This window comes from Prorops nasuta, unplaced genomic scaffold (assembly GCF_024137725.1).
Source record: "Prorops nasuta isolate Cenicafe-Biocafe unplaced genomic scaffold, Cenicafe_Pnas_1.2 PNAS00017, whole genome shotgun sequence".
Classification (NCBI taxonomy): domain Eukaryota; kingdom Metazoa; phylum Arthropoda; class Insecta; order Hymenoptera; family Bethylidae; genus Prorops; species Prorops nasuta.
The window spans coordinates 1776783-1796674 of record NW_027116814.1 but is presented as its reverse complement, the minus strand read 5'-3'; the positions used below and the strand labels follow the sequence as shown (position 1 = coordinate 1796674).

Genomic DNA, 19892 nt, shown 5'->3' with positions numbered 1-19892 from the left:
GCAAAGAAGGCTATGCTTGAGGGGCAACTCCGCACGAAGGAACTGCTTAGTTTTTAAATAAATTAAATGTATACAAATTAAGCAAAAAAAGTCCGAAAGCACAAAAAACTCTTTTTTATTGTTTTATACACCTTTTACACTAATCACGATTACAAATGATATACGATCGTACAATGAATTAAGCCATATTCCGGATACAATGTTTGTTACGCACTTTCGCATTCAATTGGCGAATCATTCTACATTTCGTACATATTATCGTTTAGCACGAGTCACATCATTTTTCCAAACAGCCGGGCTGTCGAACCATTCATATTCGTTTAGGATCGGGCCTTATGTCTTTTGTGAGCAGCAAGGTTGCGGAATCACTCGTATTCGTTTAGGACTGGGCCTTATATTTCTAACAAGCAGCCGGGCTCTGCTGTTTCATTCCCATTCGTTTAAGACCGGGCCTTATAACTTTACAAAAAACCGCACTGTAGTATAATCAAAAGTTTAAAGCTTCAAGGGGAACCGAGCTCGCTTATTACTGCGATATTTCAATTATCGTTAGATAATTCGTCTTTTCAATCGGGTTAAGGTGCTCGGGCTCGTCTTGATTGAAGGGCTATTACCAAGAAGATGTCTGTTTCTGCATATGTTTCAGGAAATTGACTCTCTTGTAGTGTAACAAAAACCAAACTTGCCAATGATTTATAATCGGTTACTACGCCACTAATATCGATTACCTGAAAAAAAGCTGGGATTCGATCTGTTACCATGTAAAGATCGAACAGAAACTTTATCGCACTTTGAAAGAATTCACTGAGCAATTTTACTCTAGAAAGAAGTAGATATTCTTAAAATTTTAGAAGATTCCTTGGAAAAATTGTAATAGCGCAACTAAGTCAAATTTCAAATATGTCTCCGTTTTACTATTAAAGTTTTGTCAAAATAATCTTTATTATACAATTCTAAGAACGTTTGTTTCTTTCTGATAAAAAATCAATCAGTGAATTCTGCAAAAATGCAATACAGCCTCCCTTTTTTGTAATTATTGATAGGAATAAAATATAATTATTTATATTGAACTTTTTTTTTTAAATCGGAAAAATATGACTTTACGTACTTTAAGTAGATTAAAAGCAGAGGTAGTTTGGTTCTTATGGAAATTTATATTCCTCCATTTATAGGAAATTTGTTAGAAATACATTTTTGCCACTCGATGCATCCTTTCAATCATTAGTATATTATACAGGGTATATCAGCAATGATGCTTTTAATTTTAACCACATATTCTTGGGACTAAACTAAGTCGAAAAGTTCTATACTATTAGGTCTGGAAAAGCAGCATTGCTTAGGTAAATCAATTTTAAACCGATAAATCAGGGATTTGATTCAACGGAAAAATTACTTTCATTTTACTACCGTTGACAGTTCCCCTTTAAAAAACAAAAGAAGTTTGTACTTCTCTGCCGATCCGTGTTGTCGTACACGCATATACACACACGCACGCAACTACGCCGATTATTAATATTACCTCCTAATGTCCTACACTTCTGATCCTGTTGTTGATGAAATTTATTTTCTGCCTATTTTTAAAAGAATCCTCAATAGCATCCATTTAGTTGAAAAGTCTCGGGAATAATACGGTATTATTCGTAGATGAATTTTCAAGTCGTTTTATCTTTGCGGTAACGCAACATATGAACTGGTCTAAGGTAGTAAAAAAATAAGTATTATATTATAAAAGCTATTATAAGAAATTTCATTCTTTCTATTTTTGGAAATCTCACTGTTTTATCAAATAGAGCAATTTGCTGCATCATTGGAAGAGCAAAATTACCCGAAAATAGATTTTTAAGTGAGGCCATAGACTTGTCTGGAAATTTCGACCTAATTGGAGAGCTTGAGGGATCTCTTTACGAATAAATACGCCTGTTTTCATTTTATGAAAGGAAAATCCACAAAGGAAGAATAATTTTTTCTTTAGGGGTATCCCTCAAGCTCTCAGTAGCCAACATTACGGAACGAAAAACGAGATAGAATTATCCAGCGTTCTTTTTCAACCGATTTTAATGTTTTTGGGCTTGTTGGAATCGTTAGGTCTGGCACCTCGTCATAAAAGGCCCGATTTTTCGATTTGTTTTTCCTTAAAAATTATTAATGCGAATTTTTAAACAATTTTATTTTTTTTCAGTTTTTGGAAAATAAGGCTTTTTTATGACAGGTGCAATTCCTAACGGTTCCAACAAGCCAAAAAACATTAAAATCAGTCGAAAAATAACGCTGGACAATTCTCCCTCGTTTTTCGTTCCGTAATGTTGGCTACAGAAGGCTTGAGGGATCCCGTTAAGCCGTAGATTGTCCATAGTTTTTCCCTTTTTACTTAGTGTCTGCCTAAATGGACTTGCCAGTAAAACTAGTCAATTGCTAGACCAGATTCTAGTTTATAGTGACTAGAAGTTGATATGATCATCAAAAGGGAATATTTTACAATTCACCAAGCAAATCGTAATAAAGTGAAGAGAAAAGCATAAGCATTTACTAACTTATCTCTGAAATCTTCTCGTACTTAAGAACGTACAATGATTATGAATAATAATCTACAGCATTAACTAAAAATTATTCTTAATTTTTTGGCTTGTCTCTTTAGAAAATGAAAAAAGACTTATATATTCTTAAATGGATCCCTGACGCTCTCTAATTAGATTGAAATTTCCAGAGAAGACTATGTCCTTACTTGAAAATCTATTTCCGAGTCATTTTGATCTTCCAATGATACCTACAGCAAACTGCTCTATCTGCTAAAACAATAAGATTTTTAAAAACAGAAACAAATAAAATTTCTTATAATAGCTTTTTTAATATAATACTTATTTTTTTACTACCTTAGACCAGTTCATATGTTGCCTTAACGAAAAGATAAAACGACTTCAAAATTCATCTACGAATAACGTCGTATTATTCTCGAGACTTTTCAACTAAATGGGTGCTATTGAAGATTCTTTTAAAAATAGGCAGTAAATACATTTCATCAGCACCAGGATCAGGAATGTTAAGACATTAGAAGATAATATTATTTGGGTCGGCAGCAGTTTACATACGACAATTGGGTATTTCTTGACATACAGTTGGCTGCACTGAGATTATATAGTTTGTGAAGGTTAAGATGAATATAGCAAGAAAATTTGGGACGGGTGACCAGCGTTGCTAAGTCCGCCATCTTGAATAGTACTACGCTCTATAGTAAGTGAATTTTGATATAAGGAATGCAGACTGCACAAAGTATACTGCTAGCGGAAATACGTCAGTCGCCATCTTAAATGCAGAACGTAATATATAAAAAATTATATATATTATATTCATAGCCTGTCACCGTGAACGGCGTGACCGAAGACAAATGTTAGTATACGGAAAAATAAAGTGTAATAAAGAAATAAAGAATAGTGAAAGCTTTGATCTATCTGACAGCTGAGGTACTTATGGTATAAGTGAATAAATAAAATAAAAATGCTTTTCCTAAATTGACTTTTAATTTTTATAAAATGGTCAAATGTAGCCATTAATTAATTAGATTTGGTAATAAATACAAAAAATGCGTTTTATTATAACAAATGAGTTGAGGTAAAATAAACTCAATGTTTTTATATTAATCTGTTAACAAATGCAATTTTTATTTATTATTCAGTCCAATAAGTTAATGGTTATTAAACAAAAATTCCTTGTAATGAAACAAAAAATGAAAAATTGTAAACTTCACCAAGACTTGAATCCGACCCTACCGCATGACAAACGGAAACCTTACCGCTTGCGCTACAGCGCTCGCTTGCTATACCAAGAGCAAAACAGCCTTTTGAAGACTGAATACAATTCTTTAATTAAGGTAGTAGTCTGGTAAATCGACCGGTTTTGCATGGTATTTTTCGGGAATTTTTTTGACTACCTAAATGAAATGCAAAAAATCTGAAAATCTTATATGTTGTTAATAATATATTGAATTATACCAAAAATTTTTTTTTTAATTTTTACGATATTTTATTTAAATTATATGGGGTCAAAGTAGGTGAAAAATAAAAAACATATGCTGCTAGCCCGTGAGGTATCTCCAGTTTGGGTAATCGGAAACAAAAAAATGCAACGGATTATTGTTCAGTAGGATTGTCATTCTGGCAGGTGCTAGAAAAAATTAATTTGGTTGAAAAATAATCAAATGGCGGACTTCGAAAGAAAAAGATACAATTTTTTAGTGTAAATTGGGCTGTAAATTGAAAAGTAATGAATGAAAAACATTGATTCTAGTACCCGCCAGAATTACAGATGTGTAGAACCACCTGTAAAAATTTCAGCCCGATCGGTTCAACAGAAAATCTGTTATGCCTCGGGCCGACCGAGAAAACGTGATTTCAAGAAAAACGCGTTTAAAATTTGGCTAACAGAACTTTCATCCTCACACTAATCGTCGATCCCCGGTGCGTGCAACAAGCTTTAGGTCTCTTCATACGTGTCAAACGCGGGTATATCTGGTTATATCATTTCGTATATCAAAAGGTATACGAAACTTCAAGGAAATATAAAGGTAATGAGTCATAATAGTGAGGAATAACCGTTAGCAGCTGTCGTGCACCTTACAGCGTTCAATTATGCGGCGCTCTCGCATATATATGTTATACCTTTGTTAATATTTTGAATATCGGTTTAAAATTTATACACCATATTCTCATGTTGGTATACTATCGATATGAAAAAAAAAACTTTTTTCGACCCAAACAACCAGACTACTACCTTAACATGTCATAAATGATCAAGAATTGGATGTAATAATAAATACATTTATATACACAGCATTATTGTACTAAATTTATTATGTTTTTAATTTGAAGCATACATTTTGCATGCAGATACGATAGTTTAAGGGTAACCATTCAGTACTCTAAATACATTAAGCTGTTCATATGCTCCATTGTCACAAAATAATTAAATTATATTATAATATATGTTACACGTGGAATGGTATAATTTATGATAGATGAGCATATGAAAGGTTTAATGTATTTAGAGTACTGAATGGTTACCCTTAAATTATCATATCTTCATGCAAAATGTATGCTTTAAATTAAAAACAATAAATTTAGTACAATAATGCTGTGTAGATAGATGTATTTATTATTACAGCTAATTCTTGATCATTATGACGAATTAATGAAAGAATTATAGTCAGTCTTTAAAAGGCTGTTTTGCTCTTGGTACATCAAGTGAGCGCTGTAGCGCAGACGGTAAGGTTGCCGTTTCTCATGCGGTGGGCTCGGATTCGAGTCTTGGTGAAGTTTAAAATTTTTCATTTTTTTTTTCATTACAAGGAATTTTTTTTTTAATAACCATTAACTTATTGGACTCAATAATAAATAAAAAAATGCATTTGTTAACTGATTAATATAAAAACATTGAGTTTATTTTACCTCAACTCATTTGTTATAATTGTAAGGAATTTTTCATACTTCGGAATTTTTAGAAGGTTCGAAATAAAAATGACAGGATTAAAGAAAAGCCGAATCCAATTTTATCAGCAACAATTAATCTAACTCTCCATTACAAAAGCCTAACGTCAACTGTCTTTCCTCAAAATCTTACTACTCACCGTTCCTTCTCTTACCCCAATCTCCTTCCAACGTCCAGAGAAGTAGAGAAGGAATAGGCAGAGGGAAATTTCAAATTTGCTCCAAATCCCTTTTTCGCGCATAATCATGTCAGGTAAATAATCTTACAGTTCGGTCTTCCTGACATACGGTCGACCCGACCTTACCTCATGAATAAGTAATCATTTCGAGTATAATCCTATAAAAATCTTTTACATTCCCTCTCTCTTTTTTTTTTCGTTTAGATTCGACAGTCAGTCTCATATTGTAATTAATTACAAAGTCGTAGGATTAATTGCTAAATTATAACTAACGCCAAGCACTGATAACTATCGAGAATAGGTTATCATTCTGCGCCGAGGTCACATAAGGTAAAGTTTAAACAACGATCTTATTAACTACTATGTACAATATTTACAGGTACTTGGTTTAACATTAGTGTTTGTCGTCCGGTCGCATACCTTTGATCCACAATTTCATGCGGTCAGGGCTTAATACTCCTGTAAAAGGTCTAGGATCCAGTTGAAATCCCTCGATATCAGATATAACATATCTATCCCTATCGAGCACCTTTCGCACAACATAGGGCCCTTTGTATTTCGGTAATAATTTCTGATTTAGACCAGGGACAGTGATTACGTTCTTTATCATAACAAAATCACCTACCTCATACTCATGTGCACTCTAATGCCTCTTATCAAAAAGCTGTTGATTATATTCTTGGGCTCTTCGATTTTTCTCGATGGCGATACTTCTAAGGTGTTCCCGGTCAGATTCGTGACCATTTATTTGGTCCAAATATTCTTTTAAGTTCTCATCTATGAAACCAATTTGTTCATAGCCGAATAGAGATATAAACTTGGCGTGGTACCCACGGATTTATGGTGAGTGTTATTAATAACGAACTGGGCTGGAAGCAACATATCATCTCACGGTTCTTCATCGGTTAGTTTTGCTAATATTGTTCTCAAAAACCTATTGACCCTCTCAACCTGGCCATTGCTTTGCGGCGACGCAGTTGCGATCTTTACGTGCTCAATTTTCAGCTCTGAGAACAGTTCAGTCATTTCTTTTAATGTGAATGAACTCCCTCGGTCCAATACCACCCTCTAACCGTACCCAGATGTAGAAAATACTGTTTCAAGTAGCAAATAACTTCCTTAGCGGCTGTTGATTTGACCGGATAGAGTACCACGTATTTACTAAACGCGTCGATGGTGACTAGAATATGTTTATTCCCGCGTTTCGAACGTTCTAATGGCCCATAGTGGTCTATGTGAAGCGTATCGAATGGTTTCGATCCCTTGTCATAAACATGCAGTCTGCCCTCTACCTTGCCCGTTGGTACCGTATAAGTGATACATTTAACGCAGTTATCAATATAATTCTTTACACACGGATGCATGCTCGGAAACCAATAAGACCGAGTAATCAGCTCAATAGTCTTTGCAGCACCTACATGTCCGACGCTATCATGGCATGCTTGTATAACAGCGTGGACCATATTCTCCGGGACATAGAATAATAGGCCTTTACCGTGTTTCTTGTATACTATCCCGTTTCGTAATTGAAAATTCTTATTCTCTCGAATCTCTAGTTCTTGATGTATCTTCTGTATAGCAGCGTCTTGAAGCTGTTTGTACACTAGGATCTGATTAAAAGATAATGGCTCCACCACCAGCACATTTCTACTTAAAGCGTCAACATGACGCATTCGTTCACATGGCCTATGTTCTAAAGTAAAACTATAATTTTGTAGGGCCAAACACCAACGGCTAATTCTAGGATTAATATCCTTCTTGTCAAATGCTTGCTTCACCGCGTTACAATCAGTTACGATTACAAAACTGATCCCCTGTAAATATATACGGAATCGTTCTATAGCATACACAATCGCCATCGCTTCTAATTCATAGCTATGATAACGACTTTCGGTATCAGTCATGCGCCTACTAAAATACATAATTGGGTGCATTTTCCCGTCACTCTGTTCATGCATTAAAATTGCCCCATAGCCATATGAGCTTGCATCTGTATGTAGCTCTGCACGAGCTGCTGGCTTATAAAACTTCAACACTGGATGACGAGTGAGTCTATCAAGCAACGCTTCGTAAGCTTTTAGTTCGTATTTTTCAAAATGGAGGTCAGCCCCTCGTTTAATATAATCGTGAAGGGGTTTAGCAATTAGCGCGTAATCTGGTACAAATTTACGAAAGTAGCTTGTCAACCCTACAAAGCTCTGCACCTGTTTGACAGTTTTTGGCTGCGGAAAATTCTGTTTAGCCTCAACATTAGCATTGTTGGGAGTAATACCTTCTACCGATAATTTGTATCCTAAGTATTCCATTTTGTTCTTCAGGAAACTGCACTTACCAAAATTTAATTCCAATTTAAATTTTGCTAACAAGTTCAATACTTCGCCTAATATTTTTAAATTCTCCTCAACAGTGCTGGTTGCGATGAGTATGTCATCCAAGTAAAGGAGGATCTTGCCACAGTCAAGCAAGGGTCTAAGTACTAGATGTATATAGCGCTGAAAAGCAGCAGGCGCGTTAGCTAGTCCAAATGGCATTTTCAAATATTCAAATTGACCGTCTAGGGTCACGAAAGATGTAAACTTAATCGAGTCTTCGCAGATCGGTACATGATGGAAACCATCTTTTAAATCCAGGCTTGTAAATACTGAAGCGGCTGCAAGGTGATCAATTTGATCATCGATCAAGGGTAGGGGATACCTATCCTTGATTGTGAGTTTATTTAGCTGCCTGTAATCAACGCACATACGGTAAGTCTAATTTTTCTTCGCAACTAAAACAATCTGACTACGAAATTCCGAATTACTCGGCCTAATAATCTTTCGAGCCAGTAAATCATCTACTATTTTTTTTACCTCGTTCCTCTCGTACCAGGAGAGACGCCTAGGTGTAAAATAAAAGGGCTTGCTCCTATCAATAAGCGAAATTTTAAATTTGTAATCAATGGTTGGCGGCTCGCAATTTGAGTATAGATATACATCTAGTAAGTCGATAAGCTCCTCCTGATCTTTAGAATTTACAATACTATCCAAACCTGCGCGTATATTGTCTAGGATATTTGTTTCCTGAGCTATGTCAATGTGTAATATTTCTTCGATAGCTTCAGCATAACTCATGCTAATTTCAGATTCTGATATTACTGTCAATTGCGATTGCATTAAAAATTCGCGACCGATGAGACAGTCGTAACTCATTGTAGAGTCTGGGACAACCGCAAATCTAATATTAAAGATATGACCTTCCATTAGTTTAAAACAAATCTGAGGCTCAATGCTCCCGTAAATGACTAAAGGCGATTTGTTCAAACCCCCATACGTTTTATCGAGACATCCCTTCTCCAACGGGTACTCAGAGAAATACAATAAATAAATACTCTCTTTATAATGCTTATGGAGCTACCCGAATCGATCAGTGCTTCTACCTAATAGTTTTTCGCTCGCGTTTTTTTGATTAAAAAGCAATACTCGCGCTTCGCCGCATTTATGGGTTCCCGAGTCGGCTGCAGGTGATGTCCGGTCGATTCTTCTAATTCCTCTGTGCACTGAGCAGGTGGAGATTCGACGAGGGCTGTAGTTGCATCATTGCTCGTTCTACTGCCACCAGATCTCTTCGGAGAGTCATGATGACGTGTCCCATTGAACCACAGGAGAAGCAGGATCCCTTAGGCCTTTTTGGTTTGAGACACGATAAAGACAGATGTCCCTCTTGACCACAATTATAACATCTTTGTTTCATGAATGTAGGTTGTCTACTTGGAGCTGCAACTGTTAGCGTTGAGGTGTCTGCTATCCTGGGTTGGGCCCGGTTTCAACGAAATATTCCGGAATGTACGGAACAAAATAACGGGGGAATCGAACTGTTGAATTCTTGCCTGATCTCGGAGTCGTTCGTCAGAAATACCTTCTATTAAGTGCTCCAATAGTTCCTCCTCCTGGACGGATATGCTATTCGCTAGTATCATTTTATCATGATAATAATCAGCGAAAGACTCACTTGGCTTCCAAACTCTTTCTTGAAATCTTTTGCGCAGCGATAATCTAGTTGATTGGTGATTGAACATCTCTCTCATTTCCATTAGCAAGTTGTCAACATTCATTGTAATAAACTCTGGTTAAGGGTGAAACTATCTTAGTGCATGACCTTTTAGTTTGGAGCTGATCAATAGCCTTAGATTGTTGTCGTTCAAGTCGTATGTTTCCCGAATAACCAATATTTGTCTCTCCCATACAGTATAAACATCAACTGACCCACCATAATCACTGGCAAGGTCAGCAACGAATTTTATATTTACATGACAGCCACGACCGTTATCGTTCGCGCTACGAGGTATTCCACGTAAAATTTCATTTTCCCGACGCGTTATCTCGGCTTCTCTTTCAGCCAACTCTAATTGTTTGCGAACAATTTCCAATTCGCGAGCCAACAAATCGTTTGAAGCTGGACCGATGCTCTCGTCTCCCTGATTAGGATCGATTTCTGCCGAATCAACTATCATTGCCTCAGGGACAACGCCTTCTGGATAGATTCCTATCAATCTCGAGATCAGTTCATTTTTCACACCGGATGTGGGTAGATTCGCTCGCCGAAGCAAATGTTTCAGCTGCACCAATGATAATTTACTCAGATGCATTGTTGCTCGATCAATTTGTATTGCGCACTGTCGTTTATTTTCACCTTGTCCACCAATCCCTCAAAAAGTACAGTGATCTGAACTACTTCTTCACTCGGCTATCCTGACCATCACTTCGTCACTTGATTTATTTAAGAGTACATAATTTTATATAAATCACACCACTAGCCATCGGGAGCAATTAGCTAAAGTACAACGCGTGTGAGAAGAAATTCTGTTCCGTCCTTTATCCCACTTCTGATATTGTAAGGAATTTTTCATACTTCGGGATTTTTAGAAGGTTCGAAATAAAAATGACAGGATTAAAGAAAAGCCGAATCCAATTTTATCAGCAACAATTAATATAAAACTCTCCATTACAAAAGCCTAACGTCAACTGTCTTTCCTCAAAATCTTACTACTCACCGTTTCTTCTCTTACCCCAGTCTCCTTCCAACGTCCAGAGAACTAGAGAAGGGATAGGCAGAGGGAAGTTTCAAATTTGCTCCAAATCCCTTTTTCGCACATAATCATGTCAGGTAAATAATCTTACATAATAAAACGCAATTTCTGTATTTATTACCAAATCTAATTAATTAATGGCTACATTTGACCATTTTATAAAAATTAAAAATCAATTTAGGAAAAGCATTTTTAATTGCTTTGAGTTTTTAGGTAAACGCAGCACCACTTCACACGGATGATACGTAAAAATGTCACGGTTAGCGTTAGTCGCTCTTCTAAAGCCAATGTTGCCTGAAGTCCAACTCACACCTATGCTGACCATGCATAGCTGTGTTTGTACCGCTTCCCTTCAAATTTTCTATACTGCTGCTGGCTAGCGCTTATCTTCATTTTTGTTGCTAAAAGCTTGATTCTGGCATCACTGCCGTGTGGAACTATTAGTTTGCTATTAAAAGCAGAGGCTTAATTTTAAGAGATTGCAACATATAGTAATTAATATAGATACAATTGTAAAAAGAAAACCAAAATTTTATTTTACATATATTAACTTTAAATAAAATCCCACAAAGTACTGTAAAATATCTTACATGTTATATTATATATCTAATCTGTCAGCTTCTTTATTTGAATGTTCATCTCAATTATCACAGTTTGATACTCAGCGATGACACAGTAACCACATTATGGTGAATCTATTCTTTTATTTTAATGTTCGATCCATATAGTTTCATCCTCAGCAGTGATACAGTAAACACACATTACTATAATTTAATCTGAAATAAAATCCCAGAAAGTACTATAAAATATCTTACATTTTATATTATATATCTAATTTGTCAGCTTCTTTATTTATTATTGTATTTACCCAGTTTTTTGACTCGTTTATTTTATTATCCGTCTCAATTAACATATTTTGAATCTCAACAATGACACTATAACCACGTTATGTTTAATCCATTTCTTTATTTTAATTTTAAAAATCCGCATAGCTCCATCCTCAGCACAGTGACATAGTAAACACATTACTATAATTTAATCTGAAATAAAATCCCACAAATTACCACAAAATATATATATCTTACATTTTATATTATAAAATTTATTGTTATACTTTGTTACACTACAAAAATTTTGCCTGACCCTTGGATATTCGTAAACTGTAACTCAATCAAAATCTAAAACGTAAGTTGGGCGCCAGGTTCCCTAAAGAACTACTGTACTGTAGTGATCGCAAAATATGGTAATCGTCAACCTATAATGCCAACTAGCTCAGTGAATATAAGGTTAGGATTGCGTAAGCGGAGAGGGGGTGAGTCCCTGAAACGTAAAAATGCGGAAGGATTTGGCAGTTCGGGTCAAATCACTACATACTATATTCGATAATAAATTCTCTATATTTCCATAAAGGCATTGCTGTATATGTCAGATTTCATAGCGCATAGATCGTAATTCATATTCTACAAAACTATAATTCGGAATGGCATAGAAGACGGTTTTCCGGAGCGCTCGGAATCAATCAAGCGAATTTCTCTACTAAACTACTAACTAATAAACTAAAGGCCTTCTCAAGGCAGGTGTTTTCCTGCGACCTTTTAACAAAACGAAACGATACCTTCTCGGGAGGGAACCGGACGGAGTAGCTCCTTTCGGGGAGAATTCACCTCCGGGGTTCCTTCCAACGAGAGAAGCGAACTGTACTCCCACGAGGGGATCGAACGAGGTAGCTCCTTTCGGGGAGAATTCGGCCTCGGGATGCACCCCTGGTTAAACGCGACAAACTATACTAAACGTAACTGAAATTCGAAACTGAACGAATATCCCGATCACTCTTTATAACCGAATCCGATCCATCAACTATACTGTAAGCGCATATCCAAATTTTCGGAAACGACAAGACTTTAGTACGGTATTATATACACGGTAATCGATAAAAGAACTTAACGTAACTTACATATAAAACTATATACATTCCATATCCGAAAGCCCATAAATGACTTGGTCCTTGAATTAATTGCGAATCTCAAAGTTTTCTCGACATTAGACTATTATTCCAATTATCGGTTTATGGTCCTAATATCCAATTCACGCACTTTGGGATATGTTTCACTCGTAATTCGTGATTTCTAACAATTTCACGGCGATTAAGCGCGTTTCTCCGAATTTTACTCGTGTTATAAAGGATTTCTAGGAGCTGGGACTCCCGCTAACCTTTTTCGCTGAAGTTGGAGGGGAAGGTCGAATCCCTCGGCGGAAGCCGAGCAGAGCAGAGTAGAGTAGAGCAGAGCGGAGTTGAGTAGAGCCGAGCAGAGCTGAGCAGGGTCGAGCCGAGCAGAGCAGGGTTGAGCAGAGCAGAGCAGGGTTGAGCAGAGCAGAGCAGGGTTGAGCAGAGCAAAGCAGAGTAGAGTAGAGCAGAGCAGAGTTGAGTAGAGCCGAACAGAGCTGAGCAGGGTCGAGCGGAGCAGAGCAGGGTTGAGCAGAGCAGAGCAGAGTAGAGCAGAACAGAGTAGTCCAGAGCTGAGCAGAGTTGAGTAGAGTCGCTTCCACACTTTTATGAAACTCCAGGCTTCACGTCGAAACTCTTACAGGAATATGTTACGAGTTGCCAAAATCGCGACCGATCTCCTTCAGGACTAAAGTACGAGTATCGCAAAAATCGGGAGACACCAGCAACGAGCTATTGGTCCTTTACCCCCAACTCTTCATAACTATAAATCTAATTGGCGGAGCCGATTAAGTTATTGGTACCACCAATCAGACCCAAGGTCCGACTTCTTCGGAAAATTCAACTTGAATATTCGGGAGTTGCGGAAAGCCGTAGTTCGTTAGGCCCATTTAACACACGACTTATGGGCCACGATCGTTACTCTACTTTTATGACCTATCAATCACCGACCTTTATACTGTATTACAGATGATAGGTAGGCCAAGCGTATATGACACGGTATTATGGCCTTGATACTGTGACCATAATATGTCTCATGGTTCTATAGAAAGACATGTATATCGTTTTAGTGAACATGTACTATCTTAAAATAGTACAGGGTCACAACTTATCTAAAATGTTAAGTCCTTTAAATACTTTAAAAATTATTTTTATGTACAGTTTACAAATTTCGTCACTTTATTTATTCACTTACACCATCAGTATATCAGCTGTCAGTAAGATTAAAACTGTCACTTACTCTTTATTTCTTTACAATACTTTATTGGGGAACGATACAATAATACTAACATTTGTCTTGGCTCACGGACCATGCAATATGCATTATGTATATTGACATATTATATGCTGCCATTTTCATATAGTAATTAGAAATATCTATAATTGCGACCCCTCTACAGTCTCCACCCTCTGACGTATTTCCGCGGACCAGTAGTATCAGCAGCGATTATTGCGTAGTACCTAAAATAGTACTACGCTATAGGATGTGTCGCTTTTGGGTACTACCAGAGATGAAACGGGAGATTGCTCATGGCTGGGTCCTAAAATAATCCTTACCGGTAGGCGGCGCTGATGTTTGTAGAAGTCGAAAATTGTTCCATAAAACCACTAACGCCATCTGTCGGACGCGAATGAGAAGCACTTTGTTAGGCACACACACCATTACTGTGGTGCGAATGCGTGTGCAACCTCCTTCGGTTACCATCGCTCAACTTCGGACATCTTCGCTATACATCGAGTTCGAGAGAGAATGGCATAGTTTTATCGGATCTCTCTCTCCCTCTCGATCTAACTTTCGTTTAGCCGAAGAGCCGAGTAAAATTCCTTTTCGTCCTGCTTCAATTCTCCTCCATCTTTCAAACCTCAGATTCGAGTTCGATTCCATCCAATAATTTTTTTTTTTTATTGTAGAATGTTTTTTTATTGCCATGAACATATTAGATTAAAAAATATGTAAAAATGGGGTTTTAATATTCCATAGTTACGCTCAAAATATTCTTATAAAAATTTAATTTTTATTTCGTTATCAATTCAAATAAGTTATTAATGAATACTATAAATATTCTAAAATTATAAAAAATGAAAAAAAAAAGTCGAAGAGGTCTCGAACCTGGGCTAACCGATTCCAAAATTCGAGACCTCACCACATGCACTATAAGAGATTTAAGGACATAGGTGATAAACTTGCATAAACTTTATAACTACAAATTCGCATACTCTCCATGTTACACAGAGACAAGTATACCTTCTTTCCATATATTTATACTTTATACTGTAAAATTAAACCAAATATATGAAAATATTATTAGGTTAATTTTATGGCCCTAGAATCGTTAATACATTTTCTATAAAGTCGCCGTTTTGACTCTTAAATTAATTTACAGAGACACATAAAACATTAATTTGTTCTGTTTAATTAATAACTGTATGTTTAGAAAAAGAAAGCTTGTAATTATACAGAAATATTAATTTAAATAGTCGAAGCGGTGAATTTGTAGAGTAATAAATATTAACGATTAAAATTACTCGCGCGTTAAACCATGCATGTAATGGAACGAAAAATACAATCTTTTCGAAAGAAAACTTAAGTTCTAAAGGGAAATGAAAAAATACGTACGTAATAAAATGGCATGCGATTCAAATACAAAAGTGAAGTTTTCCGTGTTTCACTTTGCGCTTTAAATATTATTTGACACTTCAAAATTACTAATTCAGTCATAAAGCCGGAATTGATTTATTACAAATTTAAAAGATGTCTAAATAATATAGTAGATGTCTAGGGCCATATAATTAACCTAATAATATTTTCATATATTTGGTTTAATTTCACAGTATAAAGTATAAATATATGGAAAGAAGGTGTACTTGTATCTGTGTAACATGGAGAGTACGCGAATTTGTAGTGTAACGTTGCGTTCCCGCAGCATTACAATAGCTGCCATCTAGCGCTTTGCTAATCTCAAGCGCTAGATAGACGGGTCGCGTGCGAACTAGGGAGTTATCAACCGATAAGTATTGATCTAGGATCGATAACTTGTCGGCTTCCTAGTGTCGCGCGATGGGTGTAGCGGGGCAGCAGCGGGACGGGAGCAGGGCCTTACCTGCTCCCGCGGACTGCCCCGACACACGTAATTTAGATGTCAAAGGTGACACACCGTGACACATTAGTGCCCCGCCGCCGAAATTAGTGCGACCGCACTGACAGCCGCCATCCAGAGGAAAAAAGAAAACAGGAGAAGTGCAGCGACTGCCAGGGAGCCGCGAACCCATATCAGACGACGGGACACCCTAGCCCTTCGGGCCATCCACCAAGGGCGATAGAGAGAGAGAGCGAGAGAGAGAGAGAGCGAGAGAGAGAGAGAGAGACGAGAGAGAAAGAGAAGAGAAGAGAGCCAGCCAATTGTAAGCCGAAATTAGGGTGATTATTCGTTTTGTAATAAAGTCCAGTGACGTCTCGGGGTGTGCTAGGGCTTTAGGGCTCGTAGCACCGACCGGTTGTATAGGGAACCGCTGGCCCTGCTCACCTGTCACGGGTAAGCGGGCAACCTAGCGGAGTGGTCATTCCGTCGGGCCGGTAACGAACATCTCATTGTGTACAGGCGCGAATTAGTAAAAGTGTTCGCGATTGCATCGATTCGTTGTGAGTTGACCGTTGACAGGAACGTTCCCGTAATTCGGTTCAAGGCCGCGGACTTAGTATAATCATCGTGAGGACTAGCGACCTTAGAGTCCTCGACGTAAACAATCCGGGTCGATGTTGTGTTTGCGTACGCGGGAACGGAGTCAGTGCGAATAACCGTCGAGTGACGCGCACGCGCGGGGATAGGGACCCATCCGCGTAACGTCGCGTCGTGGTTAGCCTACGAATCCGCCGGAGGCGCGAGTACCGCGCGACTCGGCGGGACCGCCGCGAACGCCAACTAGTGGCTCGAGCGCGGGGCTAACTACTGCGTCATCGGAGCTTAAGCCGCGTTCGCACGACTTAGGCCACGTCCCCATTTAGGACCTCGCGTAAGGTACATACTAGGGTACATACTAGATTGTCCGAAAACTTTTGTAGAAGTGAGTCGACTACCTATATGACTAGTGAATATGGCCGAAATCTAGTAATATATTGCTATAATGTCGTAAGGCATTTATTGTAGTATTCATTTAGATATCAAGATGAGAAAAAGATAATTGAATAATCTTCAAGATAACGTCAATTTAAAGAAGCAGAAGAAAAAACTGCAAAATAAATGTAATTAAGAAAAACTATGGATCTTAGATAAGTAAAAACGTTTGAATAATTTAAAGTATTTATATATTGAATTTACTAGTGTTACTTTGTGGAAATATATTTTGTACAAATATGATTTAGGTGTTTGTGGCTTTCGCAAAGGATTAAAGAAATGCAGCATAAATGTTTATCAGAATAATAATGAGAAACGAGACAAAAATGACTGATAAGTGTAATTAAAATATTCATGCGTACTTTATTGACATATATGTCATCTGGTATAACTTTTACTGCTACGATGTTCATATTAATTATGATTTTATGATGAGAAACGCATGGGTCAAAGAAGGCAATACTTCTTACAAGGTAAATGTAAACAATTTGCAAATGTATTATACTTTCAATTTCAAATATAAAACTGTGTCTTAACTGTTTAGTTGATTAATTATTTAGATATTACTTTTATCGCTGGAATGATATCTTGCTCATATCTACGATGAGCAGAAATAAGAAGATATGAAGGACTTTCGACTAATCCCATCCATATAAATTGCTTCCTTTGGCACAGAGTTTATGGTTAGTAATCGCAAGGTATATGTAATTTTTATTACAGTGTTTATTAATTCAAAGTTACTTTTAATTTGCTTAGCTTAATGAGTTTATATATTAAATATGGTCTGCTTTGGTTTTTCAGATATTACTGAGCGACTGAAGTGGAACTTTTATCAAATAACCTATTCAAGGATTATAATAAATATATAGAGTATGGATATATATATAATTATTAATAATCATACGCTGCAAGATTTGTACAGATGACAATTGTCTTTATAACAGTGACTTTGCAATACTTAATTAGAACAAGTTCAAGCAAAGTTAAATTATACAAGTTAATATTGAAATTTTATCATTTTCACTATTATTAAATATATTTAATAGATATACAATATGCAGGGCGTACCACTTAAAATGCTCCAGAACATAGATACAAAAAGACGCGTACCTCTTCAACTATAAGAGATATTCAATGTTTGCACAGGACTTTTTCGAAACCTTTTGTTATTTGCTTCCAAAAGGGTCATATGAAAAAATTGAATATCTCTTATAATTAACGCAATACACGCTTTTTGTATCTATGCTCTGGGGCATTTAAGTGGTACGCCCTGCATATTGTATATCTATTAAATATATTTAATAATAGTGAAAATGATAAAATTTCAATATTAACTTGTATAATTTAACTTTGCTTGAACTTGTTCTAATTAAGTACTGCAAAATCACTGTTATAAAGACACTTGTCATCTGTACAAATCTTGCAGCGTATGATTATTAATAATTATATATATATCCATACTCTATATATTTATTATAATCCTTGAATAGGTTATTTGATAAAAGTTCCACTTCAGTCGCTCAGTAATATCTGAAAAACCAAAGCAGACCATATTTAATATATAAACTCATTAAGCTAAGCAAATTAAAAGTAACTTTGAATTAATAAACACTGTAATAAAAATTACATATACCTTGCGATTACTAACCATAAACTCTGTGCCAAAGGAAGCAATTTACATGGATGGGATTAGTCGAAAGTCCTTCATATCTTCTTATTTCTGCTCATCGTAGATATGAGCAAGATATCATTCCAGCGATAAAAGTAATATCTAAATAATTAATCAACTAAACAGTTAAGACACAGTTTTATATTTGAAATTGAAAGTATAATACATTTGCAAATTGTTTACATTTACCTTGTAAGAAGTATTGCCTTCTTTGACCCATGCGTTTCTCATCATAAAATCATAATTAATATGAACATCGTAGCAGTAAAAGTTATACCAGATGACATATATGTCAATAAAGTACGCATGAATATTTTAATTACACTTATCAGTCATTTTTGTCTCGTCTCTCATTATTATTCTGATAAACATTTATGCTGCATTTCTTTAATCCTTTGCGAAAGCCACAAACACCTAAATCATATTTGTACAAAATATATTTCCACAAAGTAACACTAGTAAATTCAACATATAAATACTTTAAATTATTCAAACGTTTTTACTTATCTAAGATCCATAGTTTTTCTTAATTACATTTATTTTGCAGTTTTTTCTTCTGCTTCTTTAAATTGACGTTATCTTGAAGATTATTCAATTATCTTTTTCTCATCTTGATATCTAAATGAATACTACAATAAATGCCTTACGACATTATAGCAATATATTACTAGATTTCGGCCATATTCACTAGTCATATAGGTAGTCGACTCACTTCTACAAAAGTTTTCGGACAATCTAGTATGTACCCATACTAGATTGTCCGAAAACTTTTGTAGAAGTGAGTCGACTACCTATATGACTAGTGAATATGGCCGAAATCTAGTAATATATTGCTATAATGTCGTAAGGCATTTATTGTAGTATTCATTTAGATATCAAGATGAGAAAAAGATAATTGAATAATCTTCAAGATAACGTCAATTTAAAGAAGCAGAAGAAAAAACTGCAAAATAAATGTAATTAAGAAAAACTATGGATCTTAGATAAGTAAAAACGTTTGAATAATTTAAAGTATTTATATGTTGAATTTACTAGTGTTACTTTGTGGAAATATATTTTGTACAAATATGATTTAGGTGTTTGTGGCTTTCGCAAAGGATTAAAGAAATGCAGCATAAATGTTTATCAGAATAATAATGAGAGACGAGACAAAAATGACTGATAAGTGTAATTAAAATATTCATGCGTACTTTATTGACATATATGTCATCTGGTATAACTTTTACTGCTACGATGTTCATATTAATTATGATTTTATGATGAGAAACGCATGGGTCAAAGAAGGCAATACTTCTTACAAGGTAAATGTAAACAATTTGCAAATGTATTATACTTTCAATTTCAAATATAAAACTGTGTCTTAACTGTTTAGTTGATTAATTATTTAGATATTACTTTTATCGCTGGAATGATATCTTGCTCATATCTACGATGAGCAGAAATAA

At 35.9% G+C, this 19892-nt stretch overlaps 1 protein-coding gene and 1 long non-coding RNA gene across 2 annotated transcripts in view; one reads left to right on the top strand and one right to left on the bottom strand.

Moving 5' to 3' along the window:
• trol (terribly reduced optic lobes) overlaps window positions 1–19892 on the top strand; it is a 668955-nt gene that overhangs the window by 362479 nt on the left and 286584 nt on the right. The gene's annotated exons all lie outside the window — the stretch shown is intronic.
• LOC136779718 (uncharacterized) lies at window positions 18199–18816 on the bottom strand. The gene is made up of 3 exons (XR_010823666.1): window positions 18637–18816; window positions 18427–18565; window positions 18199–18308 (listed from the first exon to the last, which is right to left on the bottom strand). It is a non-coding gene; the product is annotated as an uncharacterized lncRNA (long non-coding RNA).